Source organism: Choloepus didactylus, chromosome 19 (assembly GCF_015220235.1).
Source record: "Choloepus didactylus isolate mChoDid1 chromosome 19, mChoDid1.pri, whole genome shotgun sequence".
Classification (NCBI taxonomy): domain Eukaryota; kingdom Metazoa; phylum Chordata; class Mammalia; order Pilosa; family Megalonychidae; genus Choloepus; species Choloepus didactylus.
In genome coordinates this window covers 53,361,100-53,383,166 of record NC_051325.1, presented here as the reverse complement: position 1 = coordinate 53,383,166, position 22,067 = coordinate 53,361,100, and positions in this window count along the sequence as shown.

Below are 22,067 nucleotides of genomic sequence, written 5' to 3'. Positions count from 1 at the left end.
CGCTTTAAGAAGTTCATTCTGACCTCTAGGCACAAAGATACTTTCTGACATTTCTTCCGCTAATTTTCTAATTTTGCGTTTTACATTTACGTCTTTAGTCTGTCTGGAGTCCACCATTGCTTGCGGTGTGAGATGGGCGTCCGGTTTTATTTTGAGACAGTTCCCCAGCACCATCTTCTAAACAATCTCTCCCTTCCCCGATGGCTGTGGTGCTGCCCTTGGTGAATATTTAGTCTCATATATCCACGGGTCGGCTCCAACCCCCTCGTTGTGCCTCAACGAGTTGTTCTTCCTTGCACGGTACCCACTATTTTTGTTACAATGGTATGTGCCTTTCAACAGCTGCTGGGTGACGTCCCCTTTCCTATTTCTATTTAAGATTGTGGCTAAGTTCTTTCCTTGGGACACCTCATCACATCCTCCTAAAACGTGTGTCGATGGGACAATTCTGTCCCCATGTGGCAGGTGAGTCAACTCAGCCCTCAGCGAGGGGAAGTGACTTGACAGTGTTGACAGAGCAGCAAGTGGCAGAGCTAGGGCTAAAGGAGGCACGTCTGGCTCCAGGGCTGCCCCTCGACCCCAGCACCCAGCTGCCTCTCCCACCTGCGGGCCGTGTGTTTCCATCTGTAAGGAGAGGGAAGGGGCTGGAAAGGCCTGCTGGAGCGGTCACTTGCCAGTCTGCTCTCACATCCATACCTTGTATCCATAAATGTTTAATCAGGAAATGGAAACCACTTTACACATAGGGAGTTGGCTATAGAGATGATGGAGGAGCCAAGAAGTCAGGCAGGGGGCTGCAAGGTAGCTCCGAGGTTAGCAGCAGCAGGGCGGCCCGGGACCCAGGCTGGAAGCAAGTGGGCCCGACTTGCGGGCCCTGGAGCCATGGAGGAGACTCCAGGTGGAGATGCAGCCCAAGGTGTAGGGCAAGGGGATGGAGGGGAGAAACTGATTTCTCCCTTCTCCCCTCTCCTCAGCCTGGTGCCAGGAACTCTCGCTGGCCGATGGGCAGCCAACTGGCTCAGGAGCCTGGGCAATGCAGTCTGCAGCTGTCAGACCCCCTGTGACCCAGAGCAGTTAGGGAATGTACTTCAGGGAGAAGAGGACAAGCCCTGCCCAGCAGCCCTCCCTTCCTGGTCCCAGTTCCCACCAGCAGCCACCACTGTAGTTCTAGCCCTGGTTACAGATCCAATGATACTATCTCCTCCTCCTGTCCCTTGGCTGTGGGTAGGAGCAGCCTCCAGCCGTTGCTAATCCTGGGGTGCTTCACTCTATCCTTTGGGCCCCTTGGCTCTTCCATCACCTCTACAACCAATTCCCTGTATTCAGTTCTTCCTGCTTGAAATCCCTAGGGTGGCTTCCATCCTCCAGGCTGGACCCTGATTTGCAGACTGACCACAGGGCTGCCACATGAAGTTTGTGGATTGACCAACTAATGAACCAGAGAGGAGGGCAGAAATTAAGTGATCTGGGTCCCCAGGGTGGGGCCAATCAGGAAGCACAGTGGGAGCCAAGCTGCCAGAGGGTAACCATAAAAAGCTACTGAGTATTAACAAGTCACACCCCCAGCTCAGCTGAGGGGTTCCTTGTGGCTCTTGGCCAAGGAGCCCAGCTCCCATAAAGGGCCTACTGTGCGCCCATCACTCTAATCTTCACAAGGCAGGCACTGTTGACATTGTCTTCCAAATGAGGAAATAGAGGCACAGACAGTGACTTTCCAAGGCCACACAGAGCTGGGTCTGGATTTGGGACCTGAGCCCTGTCCCCTCCACCTGCACCACCACACCGTGAGCCAGGGCCGACTCTCCAGCAGCCCAGCCCCAAGGAATCTTCTCTCCCACTATCTCTGACTGCATCAGACTGGAATGGACTGTGGTGTTCCCCTTAATTTCCTTCTCCCTGATTCGTATGATACAAATATGAACATCCATGTATTGAGCATTTGCTCTGTGGCAGGCACTTTGAGGGGTCTTTTATTGCACTCTGAATGCACATGAGATGCAGCCCCCTCAGGCTCTACTCACCCCTAGGGGTAATAATATCTCCACACACACACCAACCAATCTCCTGCTTTATTTTCCTTTAAAGCGCAAATCAGTAAATGAAACGATCTTGCATGTGTGTTTATTTGTTTATTGTCTTCCTCCCATTAGTCTGTAAGCTCCATGAGGGCAGGGACCAGGTCTTATTCAATGTTGTATCCTTAGCACCTGGATGAGATTCTCAATCAATCATTGACACCGGAGGTGCTCAATTTGGGACCCAAATTTGTCCAAGCTCACCCAGCTAGGAAGTAAGGAAGCTGGAATTCGGTGGATCCAGAGCCTGTGCTCTCAGCCACCACATATACCCAGGCCAACCTCCTTGTCCTGACTTCTGCATCCCCCTGTTCTGTGGCTTCCCAAATTACCCTCACAGCTGCCCTGAACCTCTCTTGTTCTGGAAATTCCCAATACCTAGCAGAGCTGGGCTGCAGTCTCCTCCTGTGCCAGCAGGTGTCACCAGAGAACTTCCCCGTGTCTGCAGCCAGCTGTCCAGCACTCCCAAGCGTGCACGTGCCATGGTTTAATCACCTTTAAGGATGTTTCCAAGATTTTGTCCTCCAATCCAAGCTGCAGCTGCATCCTTGCACATGTGTTTGTGGGCTGGGAATAGATTCCTAGAAATGAAATCGTAAAAGTATCTTTTAAATTGCATAAGTTCCACTAATTTGCCAAGCCTGGTTTATAGCTGAGGAATGTGGGGTCCAGAGAGGGTATGTGGGTTACCCAGAGGCACACAGCAAACCAATGAAAGGGCCAGGATTAGAACTGGCCTCTCTGACCACGAATATTTACACTGCACTTGGACGTGGCTTCCACCTGGGCTCAAATGCAGTCTTTGCGCATTTACAGGCACCCCTCAGAGATACTGCGGGTTTGGTTCCAGAGCACTGCAAGGAAGCAAATATCACAATAAAGCAAGTCACATTAATTTTTTGGTTTCCCAGTGCATGTAAAAGGTATATTTACTCTATGCTGTAGTCTATTAAGTGTGAAATAGCATTGTATCTAAAATAACAATGTACAAACCTTAATTTTAAAAAAAACTTAATTGCTAAAAAACCTTCAGCGAGTTGTAATCATTTTGCTGGTGGATGATCTTGCCCCATGTTGATGGCTGCTGACTGATCAGGGTGGTGGTTGCTGAAGGTTGGGGTGGCTGTGGCAATTTTCTTAAAATATGACAAAAATGAAATTTATCACATTGATTGACTCTGCCTTTCACTTGAACACATAGAGGCCACTGTAGGGTTATTAATTGGCCTAATTTCAATATCACTGTGTCACTGGAAATAGGGAGGCCCAAAGAGAGGGAGAGAGATGGGAGAATGGTCAGTTAGTGGAGCTGTCAGAACACACACAACATGTATCGATTAAGTTTGTCATCTTACATGGGCGCAGTTGGTGGCACCCCAAAACAATTACAATGGTAACATCAAAGATCACAGATCACCATAATGAATATAATAATAACGAAAAAATTTGAGATAATGTGAGCATTACCAAAACGTGACACAGAGACACAGAAAATAGCTCCAACAGACTTGCTCGACCCAGGGTTGCAACAAACCTTCAATTCGTAAAAAACACAGTATCTGGGAAGTGCAACAGAGCAAAGCACAGTAAAACAAGTATGCCTACATATATGTGCAAGGGCCTGGATCTGACTGTTCCTTCTGTCATCCAGTCATTCATTCATTTGACAAACTGCATTGGTGAGATACAGGCTCAATGCTGTAGGAAAGGCTCAAATGACAGTGACTCCTAGGCTAGAAAATAGTTTTTCTTCTCTCACATCAGTCTGAATGAAAGCAGTCCAGGGTTGGATGTGTCTTTATGGTGTCAGAGACCCAAGCTCTTTCCATATGGTAGCTTTTCTATCTTCAACATGCAGGTTCCATCTTTAGTTCCAAAGTGTCTGATCTAGCACCTGCCATCACATCTACATTCCTACCAGTGAGAAGTGGAGAAAAGGAAGTAGAAGTTGGCTTCTGTAAGGGCATATACCAGAATGTGCCACATCACTTCCACTTTCATCCTACTGACCAGAATTAGTCACTTGTCACACCCGACTGCAAGGGAAGCTGGAAAGGATATTCATGAGCTTAACACAGCTGGACAGCCACGTTTCCTGCTAAAACTCAGGAGTTTTATCACAAAGGAAGAATGGGAGAAAAGATAGTGTCCATTCTTTGCCATGCAAACATTTACTGAACACCATGTATGGGACAAGATGCAGCAGACTGGAAATACCACGGACTCTGGGGTTTAACACACATTGGGTTTGAATCCCGATTCTGCCCTTCCCAGCTGTGTGTCACGAGCCTCTCTGAACCTCAGTCTCCTCTTTTATAAACTGGAGACAAGAGAAGAAGTGTGCTCAGCCCCTGCGGGAGACACAAGTCAGCAGGCACTAAAGAAATGGCAGCAGCTTTTAAAAGGAGCTCTACCCTGAGTCAGGGCCCAGAGCTGACTCAGCAGAGGCCGAGCCACCCTTGACTCCACTGGGGAGACATTCCGGGACAGCCTCCCATTGATAAAAGCCTGGAGACGTGTCAGCACATAATCCCTGAGCCGATTGCATGAGTCAGAGGCATTTAGGCACAGAAGTCATAAAGGAGCAGCTGGGCCCAAGATCCCTGGAGTCCTTCCCATCCCACCTCCCCAGCCCCATTCTGCAGAGGAGCAAACAAAGCCCAGCAAAGAGGCATGAGCCCAGTGTGACTACAGGGTTTTATTTCATCAGTCTCCTCCTAACGGCCATGTGAGTTGGTTCTAGTTTGGGGCAATCTGAAACAGCCTTGGCTGGGCCTCCATGGGCAGGTTTCTCCAGGGTGGCTAGGGAGAAACAGAATGCTGGGATGTAACACAGACCCACAGGTGCTCCAATTAATTGCAAGTTATCTAGATGCAGAGGGAAGCACTTCTCCCCAATTTACTTAGAAAAGGTTTCCCAACTTTGATTTGGGGCCAGATCACTCTGTGTGGTGGGGGCTGTCCTGTTCGTGGTAAGATGTTTAGCTGCATTCTTGACCTCCACCCACGAGATGCCAGCAGCAATTCTCCCACCACCACCGCCACCACCGCTGTTCTGACAACTAAAAATGTCTCCAGGCACCGCCAAATGTCCCCTGGGGGACAATATGGCCCCCTGTTGAGACCCACTGATCTAGATTAAACAGAGCTTGCGCATAGGATTTCTAAGCACGATTCTTTAAGCAGGTTTGTGGATGTTAGCAGATGTTCTTCTCTTTGGACAGATGCCTGTCTTATCTTTCTGGTAGTTACTAGTTTAAGAATGGTCTCAGGACATTATTGGGACAATTGGTGGGATTTGAATATGGACAATAGAAATTAAATTATACCATTGTATCAGTGTTAAACTTCCTGATTTTGAAAACTATATAGTGGTCACCTGAGAGAATGTCCTTCCTCTTAGGAGATGCACAATGAAGTATTCAGTGCTAAAAAGGCCTCGTGGCAGTAACTCTCAAATGATTCAGAAACACACACACTGAGAAAAGATAAGTCAAAGGTAGCAAAATGATGACCATAGGGGAATCTGAGAGCTTGTTGTACTGCCCTTGCAATTTTTCTGTAAATGTGAAATTATTTCAAAATTTAAAACTTTTTTAAAAATCACATTACATCCTAGTTTTTTAAACATGGCTTTAATCTATTATTCCCACTTGCAGCCAGGAAAGGAAAAATCATTGCATGATGATGCCAGCAACGGTCCCCAGGTAGGGCCTGGTCCCAAGAGCCTTCCAGAAAAGGTAGCAGGCAGGAGAACCTGTGTGTTTATTTGGGTATGCAAAATGCCTGTGAAAAAAGCCCATCAAATAGAAACTGTTTAGTAATGGCCCCTGTTGTCTGTGGCCCCCCAGCCACCATCCCCCACCTCCTAGTTTCGTTCTCGCGGCCACTCTGCCCCCAGGCAGCCTGGGCGCCTCTGGGAAGCAGCCCCACCCCCAGCCCCATGGGCGGACCCGCTGGGTTATCCCCCTGCTAGTGATTGGTCCAGGGGTGGTCATGTGATGCAAGTGGGCCAATGAGAAACAAGAGTAGTTTACCCGCATCTTCAAACTGGTCTTTAACTTGCTTTGATCAATTAAACGTGTGGAAGTGAAGTTGTGAGACTTCCCAGCCTAGGAATGGCAGCTTCCGCCACTGTACTCTTGGACGCTGCCGTGAGGACTCCATGTGAAGGAGCTAGTCTAGCCTTCTGGAAGAGGAGCGGCCACGTGCGGGTGAAATCTTACTCACCTTTGTGCAAGTTACTTAACTCTTCTGAGCCTCAGTTTTCTCTTCTGTAAAAGGGGGCTGAATAGCAAGTGCGTGTAAATTGCTGGCACCAACTGCCAGACTGTGACTGAGGCCGTCCTGGACCCTCCCGCACAGCCCACCCTGCAGCTGCACGAAGCTCAGGAAGGAGCCCAAGGGAAGCCAGCAGAGGAACCTCCGGCCAACCCCTGGGAGCACCAGAAATAATAAATCAGCGCTGCTTTAAACCACTGAGCTTTAGGGATGGATGTGTGGATTCATTGAGTGCATACTATGACCTGGCATGCAGTAAGTGCTCAATAAATGCGGGCTCTTATTGTGTGGCAAGACATTTCTGCTCTCAACGCCTATTCCATTCATTCTCTCCATTGGAGAGGGATTATTAGACCAACTCTGGTAAACAGGGATTGGAATACACTAAACAGGCAAGGAATGTACTAGAAGGATATTGGGGGCTCTCAGTAATGCCAGGAGGGTTGAAAAGCTTAGTGTTCTAGTTTGCTAATGCTGCTGGAATGCAAAACACCAGAGATGGACTGGCTTTTATAAAGGGGGTTTATGTGGTTACAAAGTTACAGTCTTAAGGCCATAAAGTGTCCAAGGTAAGGCACCAACAATCCGGTACCTTCACTGGAGGATGGCCAATGGTGTCCGGAAAACCTGTGTTAGCTGGGAAGGCACGTGGCTGGCATCTGCTCCAAAGTTCTGGTTTCAAAATGGCTTTCTCCCAAGACGTTCTTCTCTAGGCTGCAGTTTTTCAAAAGTATCACTCTTATTTGTACTTGGGTTATTTGTCCTCTCTCAGCTTCTCCGGAGCAAGAGTCTGCTTTCAACGGCTGTCTTCAAACTGTCTCTCATCTGCAGCTCCTGTGCTTTCTTCAAGCATCCCTCTTGGCTATAGCAGCTTGTTCCTTCTGTCTGATGTTATATAGTGTGCCAGTAATTTAATTCAGACCCAACCAATGGGTGGGCCAACACCTCCATGGAAATTATCCAATCAGAGTCATCATCTACAGTTGGGTGGGGCACATCTCCATGGAAACACTCAAAGAATTACAATCTAATTAACACTGATAGGTCTGCCCACACACGATTACATCAGAGATAATGGCATTTGGGGGGACATAATACATTCAAACTGGCACACCTAGGAAAGCAGTTCAGAAACTAGTGGCCAAAAAGAAGGACTGATATCTGCCATTGAGGCAGAGGTTGCTGGGTAGCAAATAATATTCATTCTCCCTTCTAATTATTAATAGAACCCCAGGCTTTTAGCTGGCCTCCTGAGAGAAAAACTACATTTCCCAGCCTTCTGTACAGCCAAGAATGCCACGTGACTAAGTTCTAACCAATGGAATAGAATAGATCCTTCCTGCTGGTTGGAATACCACAAAATGGCTGGAACAAGAGCAACCTTCTTGGACCTGAGGTAGAAGCCACCTGTTAAGATGGTGGAGCAACCAGAGAAAGGGGTCTGGTGCCTGTGGAGCTGCCACATCATCTCTGGTCATATCTGCATGAGAGAGAAAGAAATGTCTACCATGTGTAAGCCACTATGACTTTGGGGTGGCTGTCAGTTACAGCCGAATCTAATCCAAATGAATGTACTTCCATGTCCCCCTTTCACAGATGAGAAAATTGATGTAAGGGGACAGCAGTTGTGGCCCTAACACAAGATTAACAACTTGACAACCACCAACCTTGATGGAACCGGGCCCCGCCCTTCCTGACCTTATGTCCTTTCATTATCCATTAACTCCTAGGAGACTCCAGGTTCCCTGAACAGTGCACCAAGTATATTCATACCTCCTGACCTTGGCTCTTGCCATGCCTGCTGCCGGCATGCCCTCCCTCACCTTTTCTCCTTGGTGAAATCTTACTCATCTTTGTGCAAGTTACTTAAGTCTTCTGAGCCTCAGTTTTCTCTTCTGTAAAACGAGGCTGAATAGCAAGTGCATATAAAATGCCTGGCACCTGGTGATAGCCCCCTATGAACACCAGTTTCCCACACCCGTTCTGCCCAGCCCCTCTCTGACCTCAACCCTACACTGCAAGAAAGAAAAGAGATGGCAAAATTTTAAAAGGGGGATTTATTGGTTCCTATAAATGTAAAGTCTGGAGGAAGTTAGTGGTTCAGGTGAGGTTTGATCTAGGGGCTCAGAGCTAGTAATAATAATAGCAAAAACTTATTGAGTGCTTACAATGTGCCAGGCACTCTTCTAACTGCCATAGGTTCACTAACTCATTTATCCTCACAATCCTATGAGATGGGCACACTATTATTACCTCCATTTTCTACATGAGGAAACTGACACCCAAGAGGGTGAATAATTTGCCCATGGTCACACAGCCAAGTAGTGGTTGGGCTGAGACTTAAACCTTGCTCTGTTTGACTGGAAAGGTAGGGAGGATTTCAAGTGAGGCTTGACCCAGCCCCTCAGAGATCTCACCATGGACCTGGTTCCTGTTGGTCACTCCTCTTTTGCCTTCTCCAATGTTGAGCTCACCCTAAGGTTGACCCCTTCATGGCTGTCTGCAGATTCTGATGAGCTTGACTTCCTCATTCACCTCCAACACCAAGGAGATGAAGCTAAGTTCTATTTCCATGTGTGTGTGTGTGGGGGGGGGGGCAGGTCCTGAGATGCATTCTGATTGGACCAACTGAAATTACATGCCCATCTCTGAACCAATCACAGTATCCCAGGAGGCTGGACAATGCTGATTGGCTTACAGTAAAGAGGTGAGGTCAGTCCCAGTCAAACCACAGGCTGAGAATGGGAGCAAGAGAGAATCCTGCAAAAAAATTCAGGATATTGTTTCCATAAAAGAAGGGAAATGGAGGTAGGCAACCAGAAAGATGCCTACACCCCACGACTCACATGTACAATGTAATATTTTGAAATGAACATCACAGAAAAAGGGAGGCTTAGTTTTAGAGACAGCTGAGCTATAGCCCAGAGAGGCAGCATCTGGCCAGTGTCTCTAGAACCCTACAGGGGAAGAGGCCTTTCCGTCCATGCCCATGCCTGGTGGATGCAGAGAAACCAAAAAATAAGCTTGCCCATTAAGTTGGCAGGGAGCCTGCAGCTGGGCCAGAGCAGAGCCTGGGGCACTTCCTTCTGGTGGGAGGTCCTGCTAGGGACCAGGGAGCTGTGCTGGGAGCCTGGCTTGGGAGCAGGCGCCCCCCCTGGGCATGTGCAGACTCTCAGGAGGTCCCTGACATCCAGCACACATGTGGCACCTACTTGCCTCTGAGGTTTTTCTCATGGCCTGGGAGACTCTAGGGCCCCTGGGCCTTCCACCAGGCTATAGCCTGGGCCCTTTAAGAACCCTGTAGGCCTCAAGCCTGCTGTCTCTTAGCAGCCCATACACTCGGTTAAAACATCAAAATGCATCCACAGCCTCCAGCACATACGGCTCCCTCCCACCTCAGGGCCTTTGCACTGGCTGTTGGCTCAGCCTAGAACACTCTTTACCGCACAATCCCGCAGCCCTCTCTCCCACCTCCTTCAAGGCTTTGCTCAAATGTCACTTCTCAGGGAAGCCTTCCCTGAACACTCTAGGGAACACAAGCTGCCTTCCAACCTCCCAACTCCCAGTTCTCCTTACTTGGCTCTATTTTCCCCCCGAAGCAACCGTCACCTTCTAACACCTTGCACAGTTTATTTCCTATTGTTTATTGTCCATCTCATCAGCTCCACTCCTGAGTGTGTGCTCCACGAGGCAGAGATTTTGGATGCTTTGCTCACTGCTATGTTTGCAGCACCTAGAATAAGTCTTGGCATGTAATACTTGCTCAATAAATATTTGTTGAATTAATTAAATGGAAAAGGATTTGAAATTATGGTGATGCTCATTTTTGCAGTAAATTTTTGTAGTTTGGAGTCTACATAAATATGCATAGAGTGTGTGTCATAAACATTCTCCTATATCCAGGGTGTCATGAAGGAACATCTCTCAGGAATGAGGACCAATTCATCACAGGTCCCCTGGGACCCCAGCAAGGGACCTGGCACAGGGCGGGGGCTGAACATGTTTACTGGGTCCATGGATGGTGAGATGGGTGCAGAGGTGGCAGAAAAAAGTCTGCCCTCATCGCGGCCTCCCTTGACCTCCAGCCCCTGACTTGATTCCACACTCTCCCTTCTGCTGTTGTTCATCCCTCTCTCTGCAGCACCCCCCCTCCCTCCTCACCCTCCCTCCAGGTTCACACACCCCCACCACCCACCCACCTAAACGCCTCCTCTCAGCAGCTGGAGGGGTCTTGTCAAAGCACAAATCGGATCTTTGTCCCTCCCCTGCTGAAAACCCTGCAGGGCTCCCTGCTGCCCTTGGGATAGAGTCTGGATTCCTATGTAGTGCACCAAACAGGCAGGCCCCCGCCTACCTCTTATTTCTCTCTCTGACTTTCCTCTCAGGCTACACTCCAGCCTAACATATTTTTTTTTTCCAATTCAATGTGTAAAAACAATCTCTCTCCTCCAGTTCTTTGCGCATGCAGTTCCCTCTGCCTGGAACACTCTCACACCTCATCTCAACCCCTTCCCCTAACCAGCTCTTAATCAGATTTCAGCTCGGTTATCCCCTCCTCCAGGAAGCACTCCCTGATTCCTCACCCTGGGTAGGTGACACCCCCAAACCACATGTATTCCCAGAGCCCTGCATTTGCCTCTGTCTTTCATTTATTCATTCAGCATCTTTTTGGCCTAAAAGGTCAAATGATCTGGCTCCCTAATATCTCTCTGATCCCACAGGTCCCCCCATCCCCCTTGCTGTCTCTGCTCCAGCCACATGGGCCTCCTTGCTGTTCTCTGTACATTCCGAGCATGCTCCTGTCACAGGGCTTTGCACTGGCTGTTCCCTCTCTCCTGGGTATCTGCACGGTGGCTCCACTTCCCTCAGGTCTTTGCTCAAACGTGACTCCTCAGAGAGGCTCTTCCCGACGCCCTGCCCATCTCATGAAGCAGTCCCCATCATGTTCCACCCACCTCTTCCTCCCTTGATTGCGAGGGCAGGAAGCTTGTCTGTCTTGTGCACGGCTGTATCACCAGCATTTCACACACATGCAGCCCACAGCAGGCTTCGGGAAAGATCTGATGAATAAACGAATAGGGCAACCCAGATCAGTGTGACTCGGGGGGAGACAAGAGTCTCCCTCCCCCAACACCGTGACACCCCAGGCCAGCTTTGCAGCCTGAGTCTCAGAGGCGGGAGGGTTTGGAGCCCAGAGATCTGAAGAAGCAGCAGGGGTCAGCCCAGGGGCTCTGGGGAGAGGGTGCACCAAGAAACTGAAACAGCTACTACAAAGGCCCTGAAGCAGGTGGTAGGGGGGTGGGGGGTGAGGAGGTGAGGAGGTGATGCTGTCTCCACTTGGGACATCCAAAACAGAACCCCCCCAAACCCACTCCTGCCGTGGTCTTCCCCGTCTCAGTCATGCCAGTGACTCAGGCCCAAAACACAGGCGCTGTCCTTACCTCCTCTCTTTCCCTCACCCTCAACATCCCATCCACCAGCAAATCCTGGCTGCTTCACCTCCAAAATGCATCCGGCATCGACCACCTCTCTCACCTCCGCAGCCACTACCTTGGTCTGCGCCTCTGTCCTCTCTGGCCTGGCCTCCTGCCTCAGCCTGTGCACACAGCCAGAGGGATCCTATTAAATGTAAGTAAGTCAGGTTCACCAGATGTGCCAGTTTGAATGTACTGTGTCCCCCAAAGGCCATTATCTTTGATGTAGTGTTGTGTGGGCAAATGTTATCAGTTTTGATTAGATTTCTTTGAGTGTTTCTTTGGAGATGAGCCCCACCCAACTGTAGGTGATAACTCTGATGAGATCATTTCCATGGAGGCGTGGCCCCGCCCATTTAGGGTGGGCCTTGATCAGTGGAACCATATAAATGGGCTGATGGGCAGCGGCAACTGAGTGCAGCTGTGAGTGATGTTTTGAAGAGGTGCTACAGCCAAGAGGGACACTTTGAAGAAAACACAGGAGCTCAGATGAGAGACTATTTGAAGACGGCATTGAAAGCAGACTCTTGCTCCGGAGAAGCTAAGAGAGGACAAATACCCCAGGTGCAATTAAGAGTGACATTTTTGAGGAACTGCAGCCTAGAGAGGAACATCCTGGGAGAAAGCCATTTTGAAACCAGAACTTTGGAGCAGACGCCAGCTACGTGCCTTCCCAGCTAACAAAGGTTTTCCGGACACCATTGGCCATCCTCCAGTGAAGGTACCCGATTGCTGATGTGTTACCTTGGACACTTTATGGCCTTAAGACTGTAACTGTGCAACCAAGTAAACCCCCTTTATAAAAGCCAATCTGTCCCTGGTGTTTTGCATTCCGGCAGCATTAGCAAACTAGAACACTGGACAATGGTTTTTTCACTAGCACTGTCTAGTGGAAATGTTCTCTCGCCTCACTGTCCAGTACGTTAACCACCCAGCACAGGTGGCTACTGAACACCTGAAATGTGCCTGGTGCAACTGACGGGCTGAGTTTTTTTATTTTATTCACTTTAAGTTTAAATAGCCACGCTCTGTTGGCAAGGCTATGGGAAACAGACACTCTCAAACAGCTGGTGGGAGGATAAATTGGTCTATAATTCCTATGGCAGTTTCTACCTATTTACCTATTGATTTGTCCATATCTGTCAAAACAACAAAGGCATTTAACATTTGTCATGGCAATCTCACTTCAAGAGGTGTCTACAGAGCTAAATGTTGAAACCTCTCTGAACAATGCTGAGTTCTCAGATAGCTGAGATATTTAGATATTAGTGAAGAGCAAAACAGAATCCCAAATTTTTCTTCCATAAGAAGGTCTTCTGAGGTTAATGCTGGCAAGACAGTTGTATCCTAGGAAATGCCTGGCTTTCATTCTCCATGTTCCTAAAAAAGAATTCTGCCCAGTTTTAATTTTAAACAGGATTTTCCAAACACAGAAAGTCAAAGAACATGAAGTAAACAGTTCATAGAGAATAAAAACCCTATTTAATTTCATCAGTCTGAAGCAAAGTATCTTCTCTCAAAAGTAAATTCCTTATGAAGTCCTGAAACACAAAACAACACGGATGAACCTTGAGGACATTTTGTTAAATGCAATAAGTCAGACCCAAAAGGGCAAATGTATGATTTCATGAATATGAACTAATTATAATAAGTAAACTCATAGAGTTAAAATCTAGAATATAGGTTATCAAGAGACACAATGAGGATAGAGAACTGGAAGTAGATGCTTGATATATGCAGAATTTTTAACTAGGTTGAATTTAAATGTTTGTAAATGGATAGAGATGATGGCAGCACATCATACTGAGTATAATTAACAGCACTGATTTATGTATGTGATTGTGGTTGAAAGGGGAAGTTTAGAATCCTGTATGTCACTAGAAGGAAGCTAGAGTATGAAACACGGAACTGTGTAACACAGTGAACCCTGTGGTGGACAACTGTGATTAATAGGAGAAATATAAAAATGTTTGAGCAAAGGCACATCACTGTTACAAGGAGTTAATAATACAGTGGAATATGGGAAAAATACACCTACTGCAAACTATAATTAACAGTAATATTTTAATATTCTTCCATCAACTCTAACAAATATACCACACTAATGCTAAGGGTCAATAATGGGGGGATGTTTGGAGGATTTTTTGGAGTAATGAAAATGTTCTAAAATTGATTGTGATGTGAAATGCATAATTATGTAATGATACTGCAAGCCACTGTTTGTACACTTTGGATGGATTGTATGGTATGTGAATATATCTAGAAAAAAAAAAGAAAAAAAAAAGAGCTTCCTGCACATGCAAAAAATGACATTATGTATGAGCTTTATAACATCCAAAGACAGAGAACAAAGCAAGTGTTTGTCAATAGGCGACCAGATAAATGAAGTATGGACCAGCCACACAGTGAAATCAGAAGCATCTGTTAACAAACAAACAAAAAAAAAAAAACAAGAGGAGCTAAATGCAACCTGTTATGGACGAAGGAGTCCCAGTAAGATTAAGTGCAGGTTACCCAGTAAGATTAAGTGCAGTTTACTCATCAGAAACCCTGGAGGCAAGAAGACAATGGGACAAAATATTTAAAGTGCTGAAAGAAAACAATTGCCAGCCAAAACTTCTTTCAAACACCAGGGAGAGATTAAGATACTTCCAAATAAACGAAACCTGAGGGAGTTCCTCACCACTAGGCCTGCCCAACAAACAAGGCTAAAGGGGGTTTTTCAGACCGAAAGGAAGGGACACCAGACAGTGGACTACAGCCGCATAAAGAAATAGAGACCTCGGGTAGACGGGACCGTGTGGGTAATTATAAATGCCAGCATCATTGTATGGTATTTTTTGGTATGTAACTCTACTTGTTACTTTTTACAGGTTCTAAATGCAAATGCATAAAAAGTACTGATAAATCTATGGTTTTGGACATACAATGAATAAAGATCTAATTTATAACAAGTACAAAAAAAGAAAAGTAGAGGGGTAGAGGGGTGTAAGAACAGGTTTGCGTAAGCTATTGAAGTTAAGTTGGTATCAAATCAAATGTGATTGTTATAGATTTAGGATGTTATATTTTAGCCACATGGTAATCACAAAGAAAATATATGAAAAAAATATAAAATATATACCAAAAAAAATGAGAAAAGATTTAAAATGGCACAATTCAAAAAAATCAAATAAAACAAAAGTAGAAATTAATGGGAGAATTAAAGACGCCCCCCCCCAAAAAAAATAAGAGTTACAAAGACCAAATAACAAAATGGCAAAAAAAGTCCTGCATTATCCATAATTACTTTGAATGTAAATTGATTAAATGCCCCAGTCAAAAGGCAGAGATTGGCAGAATGGATAAAAAAGCATGACCCAACTATATGCTGTTTACAGCAGACTCACCTTAAATTCAAAGACACAAGTAAATCAAAAGCGAAAGAATGGGGAAAAAAAATACCATGCAAACAGTAACCAAAAGAGAGCTGGGGTAGCTACGCTAGTGTCAGATAAAATAGACTTCAAGTTAAAAAGCCATTACGAGGCACAAAGAAGGTCAATTCAACAAGAAGACATAACAGTTATAAATATATATTCACTTAACAGCAGAGCCCCAAAACATATGAAGCAAATGCTGACAGACTTAAAGAAAGAAATAGATAGTTCTTTATTAATAGGAGATTTCAATACGCTACTTCCAATAATGGATATAACTTCTAGACAGAAGGTCAGTAAGGCAATAGAAGGCTTGAACAACATTACTGGACCCAAAAGATGTACATGGAGCACGCCCCACAACAGCAGCAGAAGATACATTCTTCTCCGGTGCACATGGGCCATTCTCCAGGATGGACCAGATGTTAGGTCACAAAACAAGTCTCAGTAAATTCTAAAATATTGAAACCATACAATATATCTTCTTAGACCACAGATGAATGAAGCTAGAAATGAATGACAGAGGGAGAACTGGAAAGTGCTCAAGTATGTGCAAATTAAACGATGTACCCTTAAATAACCAGTGGGTCAAAGAAGAAATCGCAAGGGAAATTAGGAAATATCTTGAGGCAAATGGAAAAGAAAACACAACATACTAAAACTTATGGGATGCAGCAAAGGCAGTGCTGAAAGGGTAATTTATAGCTCTAAATGCTTACATTAAAAACAGAGAGATTACATTAAAAACAGAAGAGGTAAAGGACGATATTGACGATGTTTTTAAAACTTTACCTTCTGTATGAGACCAAAGGAAGACATGTTTATTTGGTGCAAAATCTATATTTTCTGTAGCACACTAATTTAACTTGTATGGTCAGTTTATGCAAACACCATAATTACATGGAACTTTAAGTAGGGAGGGAAATCTAGTTGGTTTGTACAGGTTAGTGTGAAGCCCTGATACATCCCAGAGTAATTTGGGCAGAGAATAAAAATGTATTTGCAAGACAACAACAGAGAGTTGACAATAGAATGGTATATGGGAAAAATCTACCTATAGCATACTAGGGACCATAATTAATAGGAATAACATACTAGTACCACACAAATACTAGGGACAAATAATTAAGGGCTGAAAAGAGCTGTTTTGGGTCATGAGAATTTTTTAAAATGAAGAGTGTGAGGATTGTACAACTAAGTGATGATAATGCAAGATATGGATGGATTATCATGGACAGAACATACGGTATTTGGACTTAGGAACCCCTTACTTTATAAGTCAAGTCCTCAATCATGATACGTGCTCTTGTGAAACTTATGGTTGTAACGGGGAGGCTAAGCCCACCTATAATTATGCCTCGGAGTCACCTCCAGAGAACCTCTTTTGTTGCTCAAGTGTGGACTTTCTCTCTCTAAGCCTAACTCTGCAAATAAATTCATCACCCTTCCCTCAGGATGGGACAAGACCTCCACCCCCCAGAAGAATGAGTCTCCCTGGTGAGTGGGACACAGATTTCAGGAATGAGCCTGACCCTGGCTTCAAGGGATTGAGAATGCCTCTTTGACCAAAAATGAGGAAAGAAAGGCAACAACATAAGGTTTCAGTGACTAAGAGAATTCAAATAGAGTCAAGAGGCCGTCCTGGAGCTTGCATAGGAGCTTGCTATGCAAGCTTCACCTAGATATGCCAAATGACCACAGTATGATAAGTTCAAGTCAACAATGACTTGAACAACAAAAACCCTAAAGAATACCTGGATCCCTATCTGAAACTCTATACAAGTTTCACTCACTAAGTATGTATTCGTCAGAAACTTAAATCCTTCAGAGAACTCCTATGCCAGCTAAGTCCCAAAATCCAGAGCCAATAGCTTCTTCAAGAACATCAACCAGATGTGGCCCCTTTTCTCATAAAGTCAACATCCCTTTTCAGTATGAAGAAGCTAGGATGGTCACCGCCTAGATATCCCCGAAGTTCAGGAAAGTGATTAAACCGGAGGAAGAGATAGCAACAGAAAAGATGGAATGTAGCAAAGGATTAGGAATACTGAATTTCTATATAATTTTCTTTTTCTTCCTTCCTAGGGTATTAGTATTAGAATAGTTAGAAGGAAAGAGTTGAAATGGTAGAACTGTAACCCATAGCATTCTTTGAAATTTGTTCTATAGCCACTTGTAAAATTGTAATTTGAAAGTTATCACTTTTTTTGTGATATAACTGAAACCATGGTGGTGTAACTCATAACACTTTTGGAAATTTCCTGTATAACTACTTGTTAAATCATACTTTGGAAGCTATTATCTTTTTGTATATATGTTATATTTCAAAATAAGGAAATAACTGAAACTGTGGAACTGTAACCCATAATATTCTTTGAAATTTGCTCTCTAACTACTGGTTAAATTGCACTTAGAAAGTTATCACTCCTATGTATGTATATACACACACATAAAAAATGCATTTGCAAAGCCCCCTTGAGGGACTGGGGGAAAATGTGGAAATATTAAACTTCCCCACCTGGGGAATTATTGATATTCTCTCAAGCATTGGAGACTACCAATTGAGAAGGCTGAGCCCTTGATCTTGGGGCTTGCCCTTATGAAGCTTATTACTGCAAAGGAGAGGCTAAGCCTACTTATAATTTTGCCTAAGAGTCTCCCCCAGAGAACCTCTTTTGTTGCTCAGATGTGGCCTCTCTCTCTAAGCCAACTCTGCAGGTAAACTCACTGCCCTCCCCCCTATGTGGGCATGACACTCAAGGGTATAACTCTCCCTGGCAATGTGGCACATGACTCCCGGGGATGAGCCTGGACCCAGCATTTTGGGATTGAGAAAGCCTTTTTTACCAAAAGGGAAAAGAGAAATGAAACAAAATAAAGTTTTAGTGGCAAAAACGGACTCTAGAGGTCATTCTGGAGGTTATTCTTATACGTTATATAGATATCCCTTTTTAGTTTTTAGTGTATTGGGATAGCTAGAAGGATATACCTAAAACTGTTGAACTGCAACCCAGTAGCCTTGATTCTTGAAGACGATCGTGTAATTATATAGCTTACACAGTGTGACTGTGTGATTGTTAAAAACCTTGTGGCTCACAAAGGAGAGTCTAAACTTGTATGTAATGGTGCCTAAGAGTCTCCCCCTGAGTACCTCTTTGTTGCTCAGATGTGGCCCTCTCTCTCTCTAACTGAGCCATCTTGACAGGTGAACTCGCTGCCCTCCCCCCTACATGGGACCCGACTCCCAGGGGTGTAAATCTCCCTGGCAATGCAGAGTATGACTCCCAGGGATGAATGTGGATCCGGCATCATGGGACTGAGAGTATCTTCTTGACCAAAAGGGGGATGCAAAATGAGACGAAACAGTTTCAGTGGCTGAGAGATTCCAAATGGAGTCGAGAGGTCACTCTGGTGGACATTCTTATGCACTCTATAGATAACACCGCTTAGGCTTTAATGTATTGGAATAGCTAGAAGTAAATACCTGAAACTACCAAACTCCAACCCAGCAGTCTGGACTCCTGAAGACAATTATATAATAATGTAGATTACAAGGGGTGACAGTGTGATTGTGAAGACCTTGTGGATCACACCCCCTTTATCTAGTGTATGGATGAGTGGAGGAATGGGGATAAAAACTGAAGGACAAATGGGGTGGGATGAGGGGATGATTTGCGTGTTCTTTTTTCACTCTTATTTTTTATTCTTGTTCTGGTTCTTTCTGATGTAAGGAAAATGTTCAGAGATAGATTGTGGTGATGAACACATAACTATGTTATCATACGGTGGACAGTGGATTGTATAACATCAATGATTGTATGGTGTGTGAATGTATTTCAATAAAATTGAATTTAATAAAAAAAACAAAAAAACAAAAAAAACCTTGTGGCTCACAATCCCTTTATCCAGTGTATGGACAGATGAGTAGAAAATGGTGTGCCAGTTTGAATGTATTACGTCCCCCAAAATGCCATTATCTTTGATGCAATCTTGGGTGGGCAGATGTATTAGTGTTAATTAGATTGTAATTCTTTGATTGAGTGTTTCCATGGAGATGCGACCACCCAACTGTAGGTGATAACTCTGATTAGATAATTTCCATGGAGGTGTGGCCCTGCCCATTCAGTGTGGGCCTTAGTTTCCTGGAGCACTATATAAGCTCAGAAAGAAGGAGCGAGCTTGCTATAGCCAAGAGGGACACTTTGAAGAACACACAGGAGCTGAGAGAAGCTTACAGACATTTTGGAGACGGCCTTTGAAAGCAGACTTTTGCTCTGGAGAAGCCAAGAGAGGACAAACGCCCCAAGAGCAACTAAAAGTGACATTTTTGAAGAGCTGCAGCCTAAAGAGGAATGTTCTGGGAGCAAGCCATTTTGAAACCAGAACTCTGGAGCAGACACCAGCCAGGTGCTTTCCCAGCTAGCAGAGGTTTTCTGGACGCCATTGGTCATCCTCCAGTGAAGGTAGCTGATTGTTGATGACTTACCTTGAACACTCTATGGCCTTAAGACTGCAACTTTGTAACCAGATAAACCCCCTTTATAAAAGCCAATCCATTTCTGGTGTTTTGCAAAAAGGCAGAATTAGCAAACCAGAACAAATGGGGACAAAAATTAAATAAATAATGGGAAGATGAGGGGAATGGGATGTTTTGGGTGTTCTTTTTTACTTTTTTCTTATTTTTATTTTTATTTATTTTTTATTTTTTTGAGTAATGAAAATGTCCAAAAATTGATTGTGGTGATGAATGCACAATTATATGCTGGTACTGTAAACAACTGATTGTACACTGTGGATGATTGTATGGAATGTGAATATATCTCAATAAAATTGAATATAAAAAAAAATAAAACAGAAGATCTCTGATCAGAAACCTAACCCAACTGGAGGGTCTAGAGAAAGAAGAGCAAATTAAATCCAAAGCAAGCAGAAGGAAGGAAATAATGAAGATTAGAGCAGAGAGAAATGAAATAGAGAATTTAAAAAAAAAAAAAAAAAAAAAAAAAAACAGAGAAAATCAACAAAGCCAAAAGTTGTTTTTTTAAAAGATCAATAAAATTGACAAAGCTTTAGCTAGACTGACAAAGAAAAAAGAGAGAGGACTCAAATAACTAAAATCAGGAATGAAAGGGGATACCAACCCCAGGGAAATAAAATTGATTATAAGAGGATACTTTGAACAACTATATGCCAACAAAGTAGATAACCTGAATGAAATGGACAAATTTCTAGAAACACACAAACTACCTATACTGACTCAAGAAGAGACCTCAACAAACAAATAGCAAGTAAAGAGACTGGATCAGTAATAAAACTACTTTGATTTGACTGTAGTAGCACAACATTGTGAATGTAATTAACACCACTGAAATATATATTTGAATGTGGTTAAAAGGGGAAATTTTAGGTTGTACGTATGTTATAATAAAATGTTTTTTTTAAGTCTACATAGCTCTGGTAATGGGAGAAACTGTTTTCTGTTTTGTTAGGAAGGAAAGATGACTTGTTTTGTCTAGCATTTTTGGAATCATAATGTGAGAATTAGATTAAGTTTAGCTTTCACACAGGGTGGGGGCAGCTTAGAGGAATGGCTATAATCTGTGGCCGGTCCTCCTGTTTATCTGCCCACTGTCCTTGCAAGGTGGAGACTGGGGTGGGGGTGGGGGAATAGAGTTTCCAAAAATAGCTTCATAAGTTGTTACCAAACTAGCTCAGACTGGCTCTGCAGTTAAAGAACAAAGGAAAAAGGGGTGGAGACTTGTTTCAAATGTTTCAAGTTTGCACAGGAGAGTTTTTTCAAATGTTTCCAATTTGGGTGGGCTGCAGGTTTCAAATTTGGGGGGGGGGGGTTAGTTAGGCTTGTCAAATAGAATGTAACCTCTAAAGTATCCAGCCACTGGAGAAACAGGGGAGGGACTTGGGAATTAGGCATAGGGAATAAATACAGCTGGGTCTATTGTTCTGCGGGCCAACCCCCCACATTTTGGTTGGGCGCCCGTTTTTGCAAGATCATTAACAAATTCTTTTCTTCTCCACAATAGGGTGAGTGTTTATTCCTTTTTAGGAATAGTGCTTGTTTCTCACAATAACCACAGTTTAATACAATCGAATACACCTTTTCCAAGGAATTACCAACGACCACCCTTGGATATCAAGTTGGGATTGAGGTCAGTAGGTAGATTTGCCCACATGCTACCAAAAGACAGTCTAGTTCAAAAGCAGAGTAGAGAAACACTCCATTAGGAAAATTTATTCAAAATGCTCATGAAGTGATATTCTAATATCTTTTATTTTTTATTTTTAGGCTCCCCCTTTCTCTCCTTTTTAAAGGGAGGGCAATTCTATTTTGAATGTAATTTAGGGTAAGACCCAACTCCCTGATTTATACAAAAGGACAAACACTCACAAATATGCATGGTCTACTGTTTATTTTATATTTAAATATGGAGTTATTTGCAGCTGCTGTTTCTGGCAAAATAAACAAAACAAAACCCTTCAGGGAAGAGACTTCCCAGCTCACTATAAGTGAAAACCTAAAATGCTATAATCCCTTTCAAGGTCCTGCCCCATCTGCCTTCCTCTTTGCCCTCACCACTGCCCACCACCCCCACCCTCACCTCCATCCAGGCACAGTGGTCTCCTAGCGGTTCCTGTAACATGACACACGTGTTCCTGCCCCAGGACTTTGCATTTGCTATTCCCTCTGCTTGGAACCATTTGCCCCAGTTATGTGCACACCTGGTCCCCTCTTTTAGGTCTCAGTTCAAATACCTTCTTGAACAGGCTTTCCTGCCCCACCTCCCAGGAAAGCAGAGACC